The sequence below is a fragment of the Muntiacus reevesi genome, chromosome 19 (assembly GCF_963930625.1).
Source record: "Muntiacus reevesi chromosome 19, mMunRee1.1, whole genome shotgun sequence".
In the NCBI taxonomy this organism is placed as follows: domain Eukaryota; kingdom Metazoa; phylum Chordata; class Mammalia; order Artiodactyla; family Cervidae; genus Muntiacus; species Muntiacus reevesi.
Window position 1 is genome coordinate 41,356,021 of NC_089267.1, and position 19,640 is coordinate 41,375,660.

Sequence of the window (19,640 nt, forward strand, 5' to 3'; positions counted from 1 at the left end):
CAGGTATAGGGCTAGATGTTATGGGACAACCTTCCAGGAGAGATGATCTATCCTGGTCACGTGTGGTGGAGCAGTGCTTTAGTGAGAGGAGGCTGAGAAAGGTAGTGATGATGAGGAAGGCCAGTGCCACGTGGGGCAGCTGATATCCACTTGAAGTCTCTTCTTCTGCTCTGTAATTCCTTCATGTTAGGCCAGAGTTCTCAGTAGATGCTGTTAAGCTGTTGTGGTTTTCACTGTGTTTTGGAGAACCTTGAGGGTCCTTGGTGGGTAACAGAGGCAGCTGGTGCTGACCGAGAGTGAGAGACAATAATAAATGACCAGACGAATCTGGGCACCAGGACACAGTCCTCGGGAGTCCTCAGAAGTCAAGAGGTGGAGTGAGGACACAGCTGGGTTTCTGACATGGGTTATTCAGGGGAGGGTGGCCCACAAGGGCAGGAGAATGTGGGATGTCCAGGTTACACAAGCTCAGCCACAGCAGGACGTCTTTCAGTTAAATGTCAATTTAACATTCAGTATTGGCGTGTAAGTAACATGCTCTGGGTGGAGACTCACACCTGCAGGATTCAACTAGCCCCACACCACTCTAGCTGTCTTGTTCTCATCCTACCCACTTCCCTTCATCTTTATGTTCTGTAGATTTGGGGGGTTTCTTTTTGATCACAAAAGTTATCTGTATTCCTCATGAAAATCCAAATGATCCAGAAGCCAACTGGAAAATATTTTATCCAATGTTATATTAAAATCAAGATGCACCAGGCCTATGTTATCTGCCAGCTCTCTTTGGCAAGGAGGCGCCTGTTGGCTTGGCAGGCTCTCTGCCTTCTTGTCAGCACTGGCTCCCTGTCCCAACTCTGGAGTGTGGTCCTGAAGGCCATGACCTTAAGCATCCTGAATGAACAGGATGTGAGCAGACACTTGAACTAGCAGAAGAATCCCGTTTGCTTTTTTTTTTTTTTTAATTTTATTTTATTAGTTGGAGGCCAATTACTTCACAACATTTCAGTGGGTTTTGTCATACATTGACACGAATCAGCCATTGAGTTACACGTATTCCCCATCCCGATCCCCCCTCCCACCTCCCTCTCCACCCGACTCCTCTGGGTCCTCCCAGTGCACCAGGCCCGAGCACTCGTCTCCTGCATCCCACCTGGGCTAGTGATCTGATTCACCATAGATAATATACATGCTGTTCTTTTGAAACATCCCACCCTCACCTTCTCCCACGGAGTTCAAAAGTCTGTTCTGTACTTCTGTGTTTCTTTTTCTGTTTTGCATATAGGGTTATCGTTACCATCTTTCTAAATTCCGTATATATGTGTTAGTATGCTGTAATGTTCTTTATCTTTCTGGCTTACTTCACTCTGTATAATGGGCTCCAGTTTCGTCCATCTCATTAGAACTGATTCAAATGAATTCTTTTTAACGGCTGAGTAATATTCCATGGTGTATATGTACCACAGCTTCCTTATCCATTCATCTGCGGATGGGCATCTAGGCTGCTTCCATGTCCTGGCTATTATAAACAGTGCTGCGATGAACATTGGGGTGCACGTGTCTTTTTCAGATCTGGTTTCCTCGGTGTGTATGCCCAGAAGTGGTATTGCTGGGTCATATGGCAGTTCTATTTCCAGTTTTTTAAGAAATCTCCACACTGTTTTCCATAGTGGCTGTACTAGTTTGCATTCCCACCAACAGTGTAAGAGGGTTCCCTTTTCTCCACACCCTCTCCAGCATTTATTGCTTGTAGACTTTTGGATAGCAGCCATCCTGACTGGCGTGTAATGGTATCTCATTGTGGTTTTGATTTGCATTTCTCTAATAATGAGTGATGTTGAGCATCTTTTCGTGTGTTTGTTAGCCATCTGTATGTCTTCTTTGGAGAAATGTCTGTTTAGTTCTTTGGCTCATTTTTTGATTGGGTCATTTATTTTTCTGGAATTGAGCTTGAGGAGTTGCTTGTATATTTTTGATATTAATCCTTTGTCTGTTTCTTCATTTGCTATTATTTTCTCCCAATCTGAGGGCTGTCTTTTCACCTTACTTATAGTTTCCTTTGTAGTGCAAAAGCTTTTAAGTTTCATTAGGTCCCATTTGTTTAGTTTTGCTTTTATTTCCAATATTCTGGGAGGTGGGTCATAGAGGATCCTGCTGAGATTTATGTCAGAGAGTGTTTTGCCTATAAGTTCCTCCAGGTGGTGGTGTCCCTTAGCAATAGTGTTGGAGGTCGCAGCCAGGGTTTTATGAGTGGGAATGGATATCGCATCTAGAAGAATACTCTGTTACTGTGTATGGGAAAATGTAGACTTTTAAATTTCTACACTGGAGGTAGTAGAGATCTGTTGCTTTTTGGGGGCTGGTGGGGGGTGGGGCGGGTTGCTGCGCTGCATGGCTTGTGGGTCTTAGTTCTCCCACCAGGTGCTGAACTTGGGCCCTCGGCAGTGAGAACAGAGTCCTAACCACTGGACTGCCAGGGACTTCCTGAGACCTGTTGCTTTCAACTTCCTTACATCCTTTCCTCTTCTGCAGACAGTGCCCCACTTCTCTTTTGGGGAACCACTTCTCCCACATCCTTGACCCCAGTGGTATGTGATGGGCCACCCCTATGCCCTGGCTCTTTGAGTGAGCGTGTAACTTAGACAAGAGTGACATGCCCTCCTATCACAGTGATGTCAGAGAGGGTCAGGCGGGTCAGTGGTCCAGCCATGGTCAGTCCCAGGCTTTTTGCCTGTGTTATCAGTAAAGAAGGGACTTTACCTGTAGGACTGCTCCACCGGGAGAAGTCAGCCTGAATCCAAGTGCCCACCTTCGCCCCCACAGAGGAGCCCTGTGTCAGGCTGGGAGATGGAGAAACTCAGGTGCCAGTGACACTGCTTATAGGAATCCCACCGTACCTGAAGCCATCCCTGGAATTCTCCATCCAAACCAGTTTGAATGGAGTTTCTATCACTGACAACTAAGATGCTAGAATAAGGTTATTCTTTTGACAACTGCACTAAAAAATATCTTCCTTGAGAAAATCACTGGCTTTGTAGTTGTATTTTGTTTATTCCTTGCTGAATTTATCAATTATTAGGTATAATGAGTAGAAGAGATCAAATGAGGCCATTTTGAATGATTGTACAAGTGACATTTGGGGTTTTTAAGTTCATATAAATTTTATACTCAGGCAACAATAGGGCAAGGTAAACATAAGGAAAGGTGATTCCCATGCAGTGTCCAAATTATTGGGAAAACATTCAGTTCTTTAGTTTATGACAATTATATTAACTATCCCTGTCAACTCCCAGATAGTTTAAGTGATAAACAAACTGTCTGCCAATGCAGAAGCTGCAGGTTTGATCCCTGGGCAGGGAAGATCCCCTGGAGGAGAAAATGGCAACCCACTCCAGTACTCTCGCCTGGGAAATCCCACGCATGGACAGAGGAACCCAGTGGCTTGCAGTCCATGGGGTCTCAAAGAGTCGGACACGACTGAGCATGCAGGCGCTACAGTGGGGACACACACTGATCGAGAAGACCCAGAGGCTTGAGCCTTTGGGAGGCAGTGTCTGGGAGCATTTGAGTCACCTGAGAGTATCAACTCCTTAGTTCAAACTGCAACAAAGAAAGGAAGTATATCAGACTAACTGTGTGCGCGTGTGTGCGAAGGCACTTCAGTTGTGTCTGTGATTCTGTGCATTCCCTATGGACTGTAGCCTGCCAGGCTCCTCTGTCCATGGGATTCTCCAGGCAAGAATACTGGGGTGGGTAGCCATGGCCTCCTCCAGGGTACTTTACATTAAATGCAGTCAAATGCATTCAAATGCAGTTAAATATAGGAAATATTGCCTTTCCTCACAGAGTGAACACGGCACCTCCAGTAGTCATCTGGCTTAGATATTGTCAGTGCCACACTTCATGTATCATTTTTTCCTAAACTTCTGGGAAAATGCCTTTTTTTGCAGTGTGTGTGTGTGTGTGTGTGTGTGTGTGTGTGTGTGTGTGTAAGTTTGATTTTCTTAAGCCTTTGTTGACAGACAGGTATGATCCAGGCCTCAGACTAGGAGACAGGGAAGCCCAAATTTTATTTCTGGTATGATAGAGAGTCCTCGTGTGGCCTTGAAAAAGCCATTTAACCTCGTGGCCTCAGTTTCCCTGTCTGAAAACTAAGGCTCATAATCCAAATCTAGATACCTCCCTGGGCTGCTGTGTGCATTAATTACTGTTTATTGTGCAAGTGGAAGTTGGGCTGTGTTAATTATTATTATCATTTCTGGGTCTTCCAGCCAAGTTGAAGCCAAGCCCTTGCCTCGCTTTTAGTTCCTGAGATCTGACAAGGTACAGCCCCAGGCGGGGAGGAGGACCATAAATCAAGGCTAATCGGCAGATTTATGCATATCTCACCACAAGGGACTGGCCCCAGGAGGCTCTGCCAGCCACAGGCTTCGGTCCTGGGGTTCCAGCGCAGCCCAGAGACCCACAGGCTTTACCAGGACATTGTTCTAACAGAGCAGGTGTTGTGAGGCTGCTGCCACACTCCTGTCCCTCACCTCCTTGTGTACCTGACATTTAATTCACTAAGGAGTCTGGAGATCAATAAGAGATGCTTACCCTGTCATTACACAAGGCCCTAAATTGCAAGTTACAGGTGGAGAAGCTTCAGAAGTATTGTGATCACTCATGAAGAAAGATGACTAATCGCTTTCTTCTGGTCACTTATTTGGCTTATGACTTTGGTTTCTACTCTCTAAGTACAACAGTTATCAGATTTCCATGTAAGTAGGGAGCTGACAATTGGTACATACAGCTCCCTTGACTACACCTCCGGGTTCTGCTGCTTTATCTAGTCCCGGATGCCTCGTAGTGATTTTCCCCGCCACCATTTAAAGTTCAGGATGTGGGTGAAGGAGAGAAAGCTCACCTCACCCCACCTTCTGCCATTTCCATCCCCATCAGCAACAGGATCACTGTTGAGCCTCCAGGAGGCACCCTGCTTTTAACCCTTTGCAGGAAGGCTAATCTCATATCCAGGGCAAGTTGGATAAACAGTTCCAGCAGGTTTGGATCTTGGCCACGTGCAGAACCCTAGAACCGATTGGGGCAACAGTGCCCCAATCCATGAGTGCCTGGAAGAACAGAAGGGCACAGATGCATCCCATATCCGGTATCACCTCACTCGGCAGGGGCTGGAACAATCTGATTTTAGGGAAATCCTAAGCCCCCAGTAAAGCACCGTGCTTAACCTACCGAGGACTGAATCCCATTGTCCAAATGCAGGTCACATCCCTGCCTGTGTGCTTGACATCCTTGTCAAGGAACGTGCCCACATCTGTTCACACTGATTCATAACCGTCTCCTTCCAGATTTAGTTCTTGATGCTGATACCAGCAGCCCCCATTCACCCCACAAGCCCCAGCCCTCACTTTCCCTGCCTCTGCAATCCCTACTTCGAACCAGCAGGTCCCGCCCAGCTCTTTTGTCTGCTCAGCACAGCAGGCAGACAGCAGGGGTACTGGTGAGTGCTAGTTAGCTAATTAATGATTATAAAGCACTTTGAAAGCATAAAGAACTAGATAAATGCCAAGTATTATTGTTATTAATGCTGAGGAGGCTGTTTAGTCATCCTTGGCCTTGAACTCAACTCACTGCCCCCACTGTGGCCGCAGGCTGATCTGTGAACTAGGATGAGAACCCTCCTCCTCCTCGCAGGCGCTGTTTCACACTGAGTCAGTGACCAAGGTGAAGGGCAGGGGCCAGGAAACCTCTCCTCGTCTCCCACCTGCTCTCGAAGCACTGCCTGCTTTGCGGCTGTCATGCTAACATTTACCGAAAGCCAGGCTCTGAAACTGCCTCTCTTGTTTCCCATTCACCTGTTTGAGTTCTTGATTATGGTGATTAGGGCATCTCTGTGTGCACACAGGATGGATACCAGAGTCAAGCCCTACTTTGCGTTAGCGGCCCGACTCGCTTGTTCACATGATCTGACCGTTCTCTTGTTTGCGTGTTTTTAAGGGCTGCACTCTTCTCTAGATGCCCCTAAGGACATGTGCTCATTTGACAGAACAACTCTGTGTGCTGGAGAAGGCAGGTGATGCTTTCTCCATTTCATAGACATAAGAGCCAGGGGCCTCTGGATCCTGATGACGGGATCAAGGTGCACCCAGCTCTCTTGCACCCCACACTCAGCAGTGCCCTCTGCCAGCAACAGACCCCAGACATCTGGCAGGATGTTCCATGAGACGGTGAAGAGCCTCCAAAACACAAGACCTTAGAATTCATCCATGTAATGGCCTCCCTTCAAAGATGACAAAACTGAGGTCCCCAGAAGTCAAATTACTGGTCTAAGATGACAGTGCCAGTGAAGGAGTGAGGCTTGAGGCCAGCCTTTGGCTGGGCTTCTTCCTTCTTCAGTAGCCATTTATAATTCAGAGTGGTGAGGCTTCAGGTGGCTTCATATTCTTTGTACTTTTCTGTGTTTTCCATATTTTCCTTCTGAAACAATAGACACAATCTGAAAGCAAATGATTGCTCTAAGTGAACAACCACGGGTATGGAGTACTGCCTTCCTCTCCCCAAGCGCAGAACTCTTCTTGGATGAATAGATGATCTTTCAGCGGAGGCTCAGAGGGGGCAGGCATTGCTGGTTTTCTTAGTGCTTTGAACTGTCATAAGGAAACACCACAGTCTAGGTGGCTTATAAACACCAGGAATGTACAGCTCCCAGTTCTGTAGGTTGGAAGTCTGCAATCAGGGTACCCCCATGGTCTGATGAGGGCTGTCCTCCAGTCTGCAGACTTGTGGCCTCATGGTAGAAGGGCTGGGGGCTGTGGAGGCTCCCCTTTTTAAAAAAATTGTATTTATTTTAATTGGAGGATAATTACTTTACAATATTATGGTGGTTTTTTTCCATACATCGACATGAATCAGCCACGGGTTCACATGTGTCCCCCCATCCTGAACCCCCTCCCATCTCCCTCCCCACACCATCCCTCTGGGTTGTCCCAGAGCACCGACTTTGAGTGCCCTGCTTCATGCATCGAACTTGTCCTGGTCATCTGTTTCATATATGGTAATATACCTGTTTCAATGCTATTCTCTCAAATCATCCCACCCTCACCTTCTCCCACAGAGTCCAAAAGTCTGTTCTTAACATCTGTGTTTCTCTTGCTGTCTTGCATATAGGGTCATCATTACGGTCTTTCTAAGTTCCGTATATATGCATTAATATACTGTATTGGTGCTTCTCTTTCTGACTTACTTCACTCTGTATATTAGGCTCCAGTTTCATCCACCTCATTAGAACTGACTCAAATGCATTCTTCTTTAGAGCTGAGTAATATTCCATGGTGTATATGTACCACAGCTTCCTTATCCATTCGTCTGCTGATGGACATCTAGGTTGGTTCCATGTCCTGGCTATTGTAAACAGTGCTGTGGTGAACATTGGGGTACATGTGTCTCTTTTATTTCTGGTTTTGGAGGCCTCTTTTTAAAAAGCACTAATCCCATTCATGAGGACTCCACCTTCACAACCTACACACCTCCCAAACCTAACAAATCACACTGGGCATTAAGGTTTCAACATACAAATTTGGGGGCACACACACCTTCAAACCATGGCACTAGCTGTCTTCTCCCAGCTTAGTTCGCCAAAGGAGGCATCTCAGCAGACCTGGTACTTGTTTCTAGGTCTACTCCCTCAAAGGTGGGGCCATGTGGCCTGGGGGTGGGAGGGACAGTTGATCTGAACCTACAACTGGGGCACAGCCTCTCCAGAGAGGGCCACTGCTGCTGTGATGACAGCCTCAGAAAGCCTTTGAAGGGCCCTTCGATGACTGAGATCCAACTACCACCACACGCTGTGCATGCTTCTAACCAAGATCTGTGGCCTAGCACTGTGGCCTGAGGTGCTGTGGGATTTCTTTTTTTCAGTAAGTTTATTACGTAGCTCCATGTTTAAAAACTGCAGCTTCAAGATACATCGAAGGTCAGGCGTGCACGAAGAATGCAGGCCTGGCCTAGAGTGGAGCTAGAAAGCAGAGAAGCCGGCAAAGCCTCAGGTTCCACACTCTCTGCCCCAACTCAACTTACAGCAGCCCCGCGAGCGGGCCCACAGCCCTGGGCACAGGGGTGGGTGATGTGGGCACCGCTGGTAGATTCCATTCTCCTCTTGCACTTCTGGGCAGATGCTTTATCCCAAAGAATTCGGGAGCATCTGGAAGAAGCAGAGGAGAGACAGCATCCAGAGAAGAACTGCCAGAGGTGAGTCTGTCTCAGGAAGAGGCATCAGACCCACTGCTGAGGGTTAAAGTAAGGCAGGCACATCCCAGAAAAATCAACCTGCCCCTTGGAGTTTTCTGGAATGAGCTGTAGCATAATTCACATGGCCAAGTGACACAAAGGAAAAATGAGCTTCTGAAAACCAGAATCATCACCCAGCACCATCCCTCTCTTCCCTTCTCGGCACACATTTATAGTGTGTCAGGCACGATTATGTATAGTCTTCCATTTAACCCTCACGTTGAGCAAGGAGCACACTTTTACAGATGTGGAAGCTAAGGCACAGAGAAGTTAAGAGGCCTGCCCAAGGATGCACAGATGGCCTGTGCTAGAACTGGGATTTGAACTGTGTCATCCTCTCTCCAGAGCCCAGACTTTTCATCTCTGGTATTTACAGACCACAATCTCATCAACTCCTCTGTAATTAAGGCAGCCCTCTCAGTCTGAAGTTTCAATGGAAGTAGAAAATATTTGGGAAACTCTTGGTCTAAAAGAATTGCCCAAGAGATGCTAGAAAGGCCACGGGGCTGGTTGAGTCGCCTGATGCGGGCTTCTTACCAGGGGTGGTGCTCCTGGTGAGAGGAGGAAGTACAGAGAGGAGCTTTACTACTGAGGAGCAGAGTGTCTCTGTGGGGCCCCTGTCCTCAGGCCACGGCAAGCCAGGCTGGCTCAGCCCGGAGAACGACTCCTGGAGAATGGTGTTAGCTGCCCATGATTTGAACACCATTTCCACTTCCATCAAAATCCTCTGTTTTAATCAGTTGGTGTTGACAAGCATCAAGGCACAGATGCTGGAGAAAGGGGATTTCTGAAATGTCACCACATATTTAAAAGGTTATGTGCAGGCTGTTGTGTCATGTTCAGCTGGACCTGGCTGACTCCCCCATCCCGCCACCAGCGATATTTAACAGGCATGTTCTCTCACCAGAAAAGGCATCTGTGCATAACCTGTTAGGAATTTGGGCCTCTGCCCTGAACACGGGTTCTACTTCACCTGTACCTCATCAACATGATTCCTCCCCACGGAAGAGTCACGTTGGTGGAGCGTGGAGAGCAGGGAGTCTCAGAAGCACAAGGCTCACCTACAGAAAAGGCTTTCATCCGACCATCTCAAAGCACCAGCAGACAGTAATTAATCCCCACAACACCTGCGCTTGACGGCGGGTGTGACCACCCAGTTTTTATAGACTGGGGCCAGGAGGCACATGGTGACGTTCGCTAAAGGACTTTCTTCAGGCGGCACCTCGCTGGTGAAGCTGGGAGCGGGCTGGGGGCCGTCCTGCCTCTGAAGTGGGTGAGAGACAGAGAGAGTGAGTGGAAGCCAGGCCCTCGTCACTTGGCCACCTTCCCTCCCCAGGACATTACGTTCCGCAGCTCACACTGTGGCTGTGAGCGGGGTGGGGGAGGGGGTCTCAAGAAGATTCTCAAAGAGTCAAGAAACCAAAGGCAGGGTGAGGAGTAGAAGAGAAAGAGAATGAAAAGCAAAAATAGAGCAGGAGGGGGTTAGAGGTTCTCTCTGACTTCCTGTAAGTATAATCCGACAGGCCACATGTGAGGGAAACCAAATGTCATGCGAAGCAGTGAAATTGTCACCCTCAGGAGGGGGGCCTTGTTAGGCGAAAGGTCAGAATAATCCCTTCTCTAGCAAAGCACAAGTCCCAATGCTATTTTTAGAAGCTCCTAGAATTTGCCACCTATTTTTAGAAACTCCTAGAATTTGCCACCACAATGTAGTATGAGAGGAACCAGAGTTACAGTTCATCGCTCTGGAGTGCAGAGTCACAATTCTCTCCACCATGGCTAATGGGCTTCTGAGAAGTGATCAGAACAGATGTTAATAAAGTGATCACACCTTCAGCACACTGGGGCTCCTCGTGGTTACAGAACTTGGTGGAAAGGATCGGAGCAAGCAAGTCATGACCCTCCTGAGCAGGGGTTAGGAATGTGGGCATTTTAGTCCTGCTGAGCTGAGCTCCATTCCCATCCTCACCTCCCGCTAGAGCTGGGTCACCTGGGTAAGTGGTCTGATCTCTTTAGCCTCAGTTTTCTCATCTGTTAATTGGGACTAGTCATGCCCTCCCTCCTGGGATGGTTTGAAGAGTTATCTGCAACAATACTAGTTCCTAATACATGTTCGATGAACAGCAGTTGTTATGTTCTTAGCTTGTATATACTGGTTTTTCTTTACTAAGAGGACACCTCCTGTACATGACAGGAACAAACGAGAGCACTGTTTCTATAGGGTTACTGAAAGATACCATTCTTAACTGGTTCAGAGTGCCTCCACATTCCAAGTCTACGAACCATGACTGATTTTGCTTGGCCTAGAACACCCTGGATTTTCTTTCCCTTGGGACTAACATGGACCAGAATGACAGCCAGGACCGTCCAGGCCTGATCCATCCAGTCATCTGAAAACACTCCCATGGTTTTTCAAGAGGATCAGCATTATTTCTCTTCTAGGCTTCCCTCAGATGGTAAAGAATCTGCCTGTAATGCAGGATACCTGGGTTCGATCCCTGGGTTGGAAAGATCCCCTGGAGGAGGGCATGGCAACCCACTCTGGTATTCTTGCCTGGAGAATCCCCATGGACAAAGAACCCTGGACTACAGTCCATAAGGTCACAAAGTGTCAGACACGACTGTTAGGATCCTGCCAGCCTCTGGTCACATTTTCATCAGCTGATCAACACACAACTTTGGGTTATGTGTGGTTCTTTTTAAAGACACCTAACTTAATAGAAATTGATTCCTTAAAACTGAACTCACAGCCAGTAGCACTATAACTCATGCCTGAGTAAAACTTCTCTAACACACATATTTCCTCTGTAAGGAACATCACACCCCTCTTGCACTTAGAAACACGAGGCAGCTCTTCAGCACTGTGTCTGGGGCCGTTTTAAACAGGGAAATTACTAACAAAAAGCACAAAGAGGCACATAATGTGTAATGAAATAGACTGCAAAAAGTCACTTGTTTACAGCCTCAGAGCCAAAATGAGAGGACACCATTGCCTTGTTCAACTTCAGCTGAAAAACAAATATCAGGTGACTCAAAATTTTTGTTGCTCTGCACATGTGTGTCCCTGAAAATGTCTACAAAAGCACCACCAGCATTGATCCTGGGATTACAAATAGACATTAAGAAGTGGATGAATTTGCATATACAGAATCTGTAAATAATAAGGGTTGACTTACATCATTTCCAGGCATTTAAAACTCAAGGAAGCCAATTCTATGGTAACTGAGGCAGAGTGAAGCATTTTATTTTTGCAACTTGAAGAAATGTGTCTAGGACAGGAACAAGTAAAATATCTTTCTGTATAGGTATGGGCATCCTTTACTAGGCATTTCCATCATTTTCTTCCTTGATCTTTTATACCTCTGGACTTTGCTCAAGGTCAACAATTAAAAACCTAGACTTTGGGGGGAAAATGAACATTTTATTATAGAAAGTAAAACTATTTTGTACTTTCTTACATTTATTATTATTGGCTTTAGCAGAAAACATTTTATCTTTCTCAAACATGTCTGATTGCGTGCATGCTCTGTCACTTCAGTCATGTCCAATTCTTTCCAACCCTATAGACTGTAGCCTGCCAAGCTCCTCAGTCCATGGGATTTCCCAGGCAAGAATACTGGAATGGATTGCCATTTCCTTCTCCAGGGGATCTTCCTGACCCAGAGATTGAACCCATGTCTCTTATGTCTCCTGCATTGGCAGGTGGGTTCTTTACCACTAGCACAACCTGGGAAGCCCTTGTCTGATTATAACTATGTAAAAAATATGCATATGTAGAAAGATTGGGAGGAAACAAAAAATAAAAACAATTGTTAGAGTGGTAGAATGTGAAAACATTTTTCCTCCATAATGTGCTCTTCAGTGTTGATGTTATGTGATCTCAGACATAAATAAACTGAAGAAAAAACTTCAATTAAAACAAGATGTCTGGGAGTAGAAAAATGACCAATGAAAATATATTTAAACACAGGGGACTTAATAATCTTTCATCATCTGTTCTTTGGAAGTTTGCTCACATTGGCAAAAAAAAAAAAAAAAAAGATTGCACATTCCGTATTACGCATCATTTCTGTTCTGCAGCATTCCCTAAGGGCCATGCTATTCTTTGCAGGATGGATTTTAATATTCTAAGCCCTTTAGATGCTTTGATTCCTGTAGACACATGATGTTAAGACAGAAGAAAACCAGAATATTCAAAATGTACATGGCACAGGTAACCAGCACATTATCAGGTGTCTCTGGGAAACAGGAAACTCAGCAGCAAGTGATTTTTGTGAAAACTACCAAGGAGAAAGTCCAGAGAGAAATCATGAGCAGGTGTGCAAAGTGGCCTGTGTAAGGCAGGTTGGACCAGGCGCGACCTACAGCTTTTGAGCGTAGAATCTGATGCAATTCAGAGGCAAATATGCCTTAGTAAAATCCCCCCTGAAGGCCACAGCAATCAGCTAATCCAGGGTTTATTGGGCAAGTTAATATGCCTCGCTGGAGTACATGTGGAGGGCACCAAGAAAAGTCAGACCCAGTCCTTGGGCTCAAGTCACAGTCTGCTTGGGAAGACAGGATTCGTTCATCCAAGGAGCCCTGGTTTCCATGGTTGTCCAATGCTGAGCTTCTGCTGCTGCCAGGCCAGGTCTAGACTTTTGGGACACAGTGAAGAAGAGAAAGTTCCTGTCTTCAGGTGTTCAGATTCTTGTGGGGGAGACAGACAATAAACATGAAAAGGAATCAACCGAACTGCTTCAGACACAGATGAAGTGCTCCGAAGAAAACCAATGGCAGTGTCGTAAAGAGTGCTTGTCCACTTTAGGGAGATAGACATGATCTCAGGTGATGGGAAGTCAGCCAGCTGCATCCACATCTGGGGGGAGATTTCTGTTGGCTGAGGATCTGTGGTATGTATGGCAGATCAGGAGACCAGTCCAGAGGGAGGAAAGACACCTGTAAGGGGGGACTCTCCAAGGGGTAGAGGACGTGACGTAATGTAGGACTTTATTCTGTAGGGCAGGGCTGCCTGCTCCTCCCTACCTCTGCTGTCAGAGCAGACATTGCTAATCTAGCCCAGCACTCTCCCACCAAGCCGGGGGCAACCTCGTAAGCAGACGCTACCAATCAATTAGAACTGAGGTGTGAGTTAAAGACTGTTTGCCACCCGCCCTATAAACAGTAGGAAGCCTTTTAAAGGTTATGAGCAAGTGACTTTCAAAATAAAAGGAGTGTTTTAAGAAAGATTAATCTAACTACTGTATGCATTCTAACTTGGAGTGTGTTCTTGAGGTCACTTAAAAGAGACTATTAATAGTGGACATTTATTAAGTACCTAGCATTTTACAACTTTATTCATTTTGGTCACCTAAAAAGGCAGATATGGTTATTCCCTTTCAGGAGATAAACTGAGACTCAAAAAAGGGACGTCATTTGCTCAAGTGAAAAAACCAAGACCTATGTCATTCGGTTCCAACACCCTCTCTTGTTTCACTGTGGAACAGTGATATTCTGAACATAAGGCAGTAGGAATTTAGATGGAAAGACTGGACAGATGTGAGAAACATAAAGGAAAAATTAGTGGGAGTTGATGACTAATGGCTGTTAGAAGGCAGGCAAGGGTAGGGTCAAAGATAATAACCACAACAAAAGAAAACAGGTCTTGGTTGCAGAGAACAAAGTCTTGAAATATGCACACTAATATTGGAAGGAAGGGATGGAGAGTTGGGGGTGGGGGGTATATTTTTAGTTGTTTTATAAACTTCTGCATTTTTTTGCAATAAGTGTGTAATTTTAAAAATTAGATTATTTAAAAATCTAAGTTTTTTTTTCCTGGGTAACTGGGAGATGCCACTGACAGAATTCAGTAGGTGCTAAGTTTTGGCTTGGGGGGGTAAGATAATACATCTGATATAGACCTGTTGAGTTGCTGCTGGGACAGCCATGTGACAGTGGCATTTTAGTTCCAATTCGGGATTCAGGGACATCTGTGGTTCCAAGATCTGACTCTTTGTTTTGGGATGCAGCCAATCAAAAACCCTGGAGATTCATGGCAGATCTCCAGCACCGGCGTGGCCCAGTGGATGGGACCAGGGCTGGACTCAGAACTGGGAAGTGCTGACACCACCCTGGGCATATTCTTCATTTGTTCACAGGTCCCAAGGGTGCTGCTGGCCGGGAGGTTGAGGAGGGGAGGAGAGGGAGCCCTCTGGCATCCCTGGCCCCTGGCAAAATGCTGGCATTCTAGGAGGGAGGCCCTCACCAGGAGACGACTTCCTGGGGGTGCTTGACCTCTCTGTGCCCTGTGTGGACATCACTCCACCTCTGTTTACCTCAAAGCAATAGGGTTGTGAGCAATGGCTAATAAAAAGAGCCCTTTGACAACTAGCAGTTTGCATAATCACAACCATAACAAGAACAATCATAATAATAAGTCCAGGAAAAACAACAGTTCACTGAAAATTTGAGAGTAGATTCCTGAGGCGGGAAGAAGATGCCCCCATAATCATCTTCCTCAAGATGCTTTTTAATAGAAGGTAATAACCAGAAATGAAACCATCAACATAATATCTGCCATGTCATAAAAAATAATTGCCGGGTCGGCCAGGCTCCCTGGAGCTAGCCTTCCTCTGCCTGGCTCCTTCATTATCAGTTCAGACTTTCTTCTTCACCATTACCGAGCAGCTCCCTGTCCCCTGGCGTCCAGACTTTCAGAATGGGGCAGAAGGAACCCAGGAAGTCAGTACACATTGTCTCAGTTTCCAAGCAGGCTGATGCTTTGAACTCCGGGAGCAGGCCACTTCCTCTGTGGGAGAGAAGAGAATGGGGCCGACCCAGGAGAAATACGTTTTCTTCCTGCTTGTTTGTCAGATGTGTGGTTTCCAAGCAAGCCGGCCTGGAATGGGTGCATCGCTTGCACGGCCAGGGTGGACCCCTGGGTGGGACCCCCCACGCTTTCAAGACTTCACAGTCTCCCTTGGGGTTGCAGGAAGTCAGTCATGTGGTCATTTTCCAATCCCAAACCCTAAAAATGTATTATTTCTTTAGAAATCGCCTTGAAACCCAACCGCCGCCTAAACATTCCAGCTGTCCAAATGTGCGAATGGACCCCTGGCTCTGGAAGAACCCAGCGGGTCACGCCCTGCCAGGCCCACACAGTGTCTGTCTGTCCCCGTGGTCCATCGTGACCCCAGAACTCCACTTTGAAAAAGCCTAACTCGAAAGCATCACTTCACACATGTAGCCTTTGACAGGAAAATTCATCCCAAGCCCCAGAAGGCAAGTCCTGTGGCTGCCGGGCATGAAGTAGCGCTTCTACCTGTGACAAGATCCCCGGGCTGAACCCTGTGGAATCTGGGGAAGATCCCAGTTCTCTTTAGGAAGCAGCAGCCCCGATGGGGCAGCCCTGCCCTGCATTACTAGGTCTCCAGGTTGATGCATTTCAGTGATACAGGCAGTGGGGGAGCCTGGCGGCCACTGCCTGTTACACACCTCTCTGTCACATTGCATTTAATGACTTAGAATCATCTGATAATAATTCAGATGATCGTTTTACAGCATGTTTCTTCAGATCCTACTTAGGGAGAAAGCTGGAAGGGAGAGTGGACACGCCCTCCCCCCACCCCCCACTGCCCCCCAAGGCCTCATGGCTCGAAACAGGGCGCTGTCCATTTGGCCAGGCCGTGTCTTTGTGCTGAAGGAGGCCCACGAGTCCGCTCCTCCTCTTGGTGGTGGGGTGACATTCCTTTCGTCCCTCAGGATAAGTCTCTCTGGTGCAGTTGGTGGCTCCTTCCTCCCCTGGCAAGCTCTCCAGTCCAAGGTAGACGGGATCATCTCTAAGGAAGCCCCAAAGTCGGTAATCCCTCCCCGCCAGATTCTGGTGGAGCAAATCCCCTCCCGCCGCCCTCATTTCCTCTTCTTTTCTTGGGGCTGCCTGGGCCTGTCTCTGAATGCCCAGCCTCCTAGGAGCGCAACTTGGATTCACAGAAGTTCAGACTCTCAGAGAGGCTTTCACCTCTCTACGCCCCAACACTTCTTTCATCGCTGACCCTTCTCTCCTAGAAGAGTGTTTTTTCTGCTCAGCTGGCGCTGGACGGGTCGCTCACTGGGTGCTTTCCCTGGCTTGGGTGCCCAGGACTGAATTCTCGTGGTTAATGCCCTGGAGGGGCCTCCTCGTGTGCTACCCACAGTGTCCCCAGCAGAGTGACACCAGCATCTTCCCAGAGGGGCTTGGTTTGCGCTCTTCACCACGGTGGCCAGTAGCTGCTCTGGCAGTGTGGCTGCTTTGAAGAGAAATATGCTATATGGGTAAAACAGACACCAGACTTCTAAGACTTCGAGCAACAGCAACAACAGAAAAACTCAAGTATCATTAATGGATGGATTATATGTTGAGATGATATTTTGGATACTTTAGGTTAAAGAAAATACTAAACCTCTTAGCCTGTTTCTTTTTAACCTTCTCTGAGGTGACTATTAGAAAATTTAAAATTAACACTTGTGGCTCGCACTGCATTTCTATTGGGCAGCACTGATCTGGGGTGAGGCACCAGCCATTACTTCACGGGGCTCCTGGGCCCACAACGCCGCCCCTTAACCTTTTCTTTCCCCCTTTCTTTCCTCCTTAGGCTTTTTGAAATAACTCCAGAATGTGGCCTTAAGGCAGATCCCTCAAGGGATGATTTCCACCCACAGAGTGAAGATGGGATTAAGGGGGAAAGTAAAAAAAGAAAAGAAATCCTCCTTAACTGCCTGATTAGCTTGTATTGTGGGTCCCTGGGGACTAATTGCTATCCATGCAGTGGCCCCTGAGAAACATGTTTATTACTGTGACTGTTATTAGGCTCAATATTAATAATAACAATAATAATCATCTGTTCAGCCAGAGTGAGTAAAATATTCCACGAGAGTGAGAAGTGCACCCAGTAACTCAGGGCACAGAGCATGTGTTTGGAAAATGAGCTCTTCTAGGAACTAAAGGATACTTGAAGTCTTTAAGTTCTGACAGAGTTCATGGTGAAGGAAGGAACCATCAAGCCACGGTTCGTTAACTCCAGGGTGGACAGGCATGAGCACACTGGTACGGATATCAAAATCACCACAGATGCGGTCACACAACCCCATTTCTTTGGTGTATCAAAAACTGCTCCTGTGATGTTTTCCCTTTTAATGCAGAAGTGGTTGGAAACCCACTTATGGGACTCATGACTCTGTGACGGTTCCTGGGGAGGGGGAGGCAGGAGGTCCGGGGCAAGGCTTTCCTCCTGGGGTGGCCTCCTGCACTGCACACCCTCCCTTCTGCTGTTCATCAAGCCTCACCCTATGTTCATCTCCCGAAAGGTGGAAGGCTCCATGTGACCCCTTGCTCAGAAACTTTCCATGAGCTTCTGCCTTCTTAAGTCCCCACCTCTGGCCCCTGGTTGTGCCTCTCACTTCCCTGCCCAGCACTCTGCAGAGGGTTCAGCCAGCTGCTGGGTCATTTCGTTCATTCCTCAGCCCAGGACTGAAGGCAAGGATGTACCTTGCATTCAACTAGGCTTTGAAGTTACAGACAGACTCCATTCATACCCCCTGGAGTCTACTGTCTAGGGAGGAAATAATTACACAAATCATGATTTTCCTGGAAACTGTGAAGGTCAAGTACAAAGGCTAGCGAAGCATGCATCTCAGCTCTCCTTAAGCCTGTGCTCGCCACCTCCAGCGGACTGCTCTTGGAGGACGGTCACCTGGTTACCTCTCCAGAAGGACACCTCGCCCTCCCGCCCCCAGCCGCATGGCTGAGCGGGAGTGAGTGCTCCGGGAATTCCAGGCAGAGCTTATCTCTCCAGTCAGGGACCCGGTGGTTCTCTGCATCTGTCCTCAGTGGTTCGGGATTCAGAAACGCCTGGCAGAGCAGCAGGAGAGAGTCCAGGGACCCCTGCCAGGCTCTGCAAAGCATCAATGGCAGGACCCCTCCTGTGAGTTCACTCAGTCCTGCGGAGGTGATTGTACTCACTAGAGCACGTTGAGATGCTCCACTTAAAAAATACATACTTTAGATCTTCCAGCAATACCCTGCCTCCCTGCCAAGGGAAAGGTGATGATCACCCAAGGGGAAGTGGCGGCTCCTTCCCTTTGCGTGGTCAAGCCCCACCTGGAAGGCGTCGGGAAAGTGAGCGTCTCACCAGGGCAGTCTGGTGGGTGAGGCCTGTCCAAGTCACCACGTCAGGCCCTCAGGTAGCGAGGCAGGAGCGTGTAGAGCAGGAACCAGTGTGACACCTTTGTCATCGCCGCATCACGTCACCCAAGTGCACGGGGCAGTTTCTGTGGAACCAGAACGAGGAGCGCTTTTCTTGCTTGCTGCCTGCGGCGGCTCCCGAGTTACAGTGAACGTCGTGTTACGAAATCCCAACTTGCGTTTTCCTCTTCACGCACTCATCCAGCCTTGTCACACTTCTTACAGAGAGAATCATCTGGGGATTCCGGGGCCTCGCCACAAGTTTCACAAACCAGCTCAGGGGTGAGGCCAGAAATCTGCACTCGGCCTGAGCGGCCGGGGGCGTCCGCGAACCCTCCAGTCTACCCCTGCCTCTCGCCGGCCGGGTGTCAGTCCGGCCCCCTGCTCTGCCCCGAGGTGGTGCTCTGCTTTCCCTGTTTCTCAGCGCTTTACTGTCGGCCATCAAAGCTGCCCGTCCTGCTGCCCTCTGAAACCTTCTAGAGCTGCTTGCTGCAGGGGTGCCCGCCTCTGGTGAGCTGGGGGAAGGGGAGCGTGCTCTTGGTGTGACAGACCCCGGAGAGAGAGGAGGGAGCCGACGGGGTCCTGGTAGGAGAGGTGGGTTACACTCCAGCAGGAGAATTGGGTCAAAAACTAAAACTCTATTGTCCCTATATTTCCCAAATAGAAAACAATGCCTTTTTATTACGGAAAGAAAAGTGGGTTTTAAAAGAACCAAAAAAGAATAAGGAAAACAAAAATGTACCACAAACTCACACTATAGATACAATAATTCACCCATGAATAAGCTTCCCTAGAATCTTTTCCCTGGAAACCTCTGCTGTGCTTTATCAGTTTAAGTACAAAGTAATCACAACTCTTTTAACTTTAAAATGAATAGACCTGAGCCCCTGTCCTGTCTATGACTCTTCCCTTCTTGCCTGTGAGTCTGTCTCTTCCTGTGATAATTTTTAGAACCAAGAGGCTTCCTGGTGTTGCTGCTGGATACAGAGCTGTGGGGACACGTGTCTGCTGCCAGTCCCACTTTCTCCTGAGCAGGACAGACCCACGCCTGGATCACCAGTTCAGACTCCTCACCTGCTGAGTTTTCATGCCCAGGAGTAGTCTGGACACAGGGCAGATGCCCCGTTCCTTTTTCGCCAGCTGACCTCAGTCAGGGCTA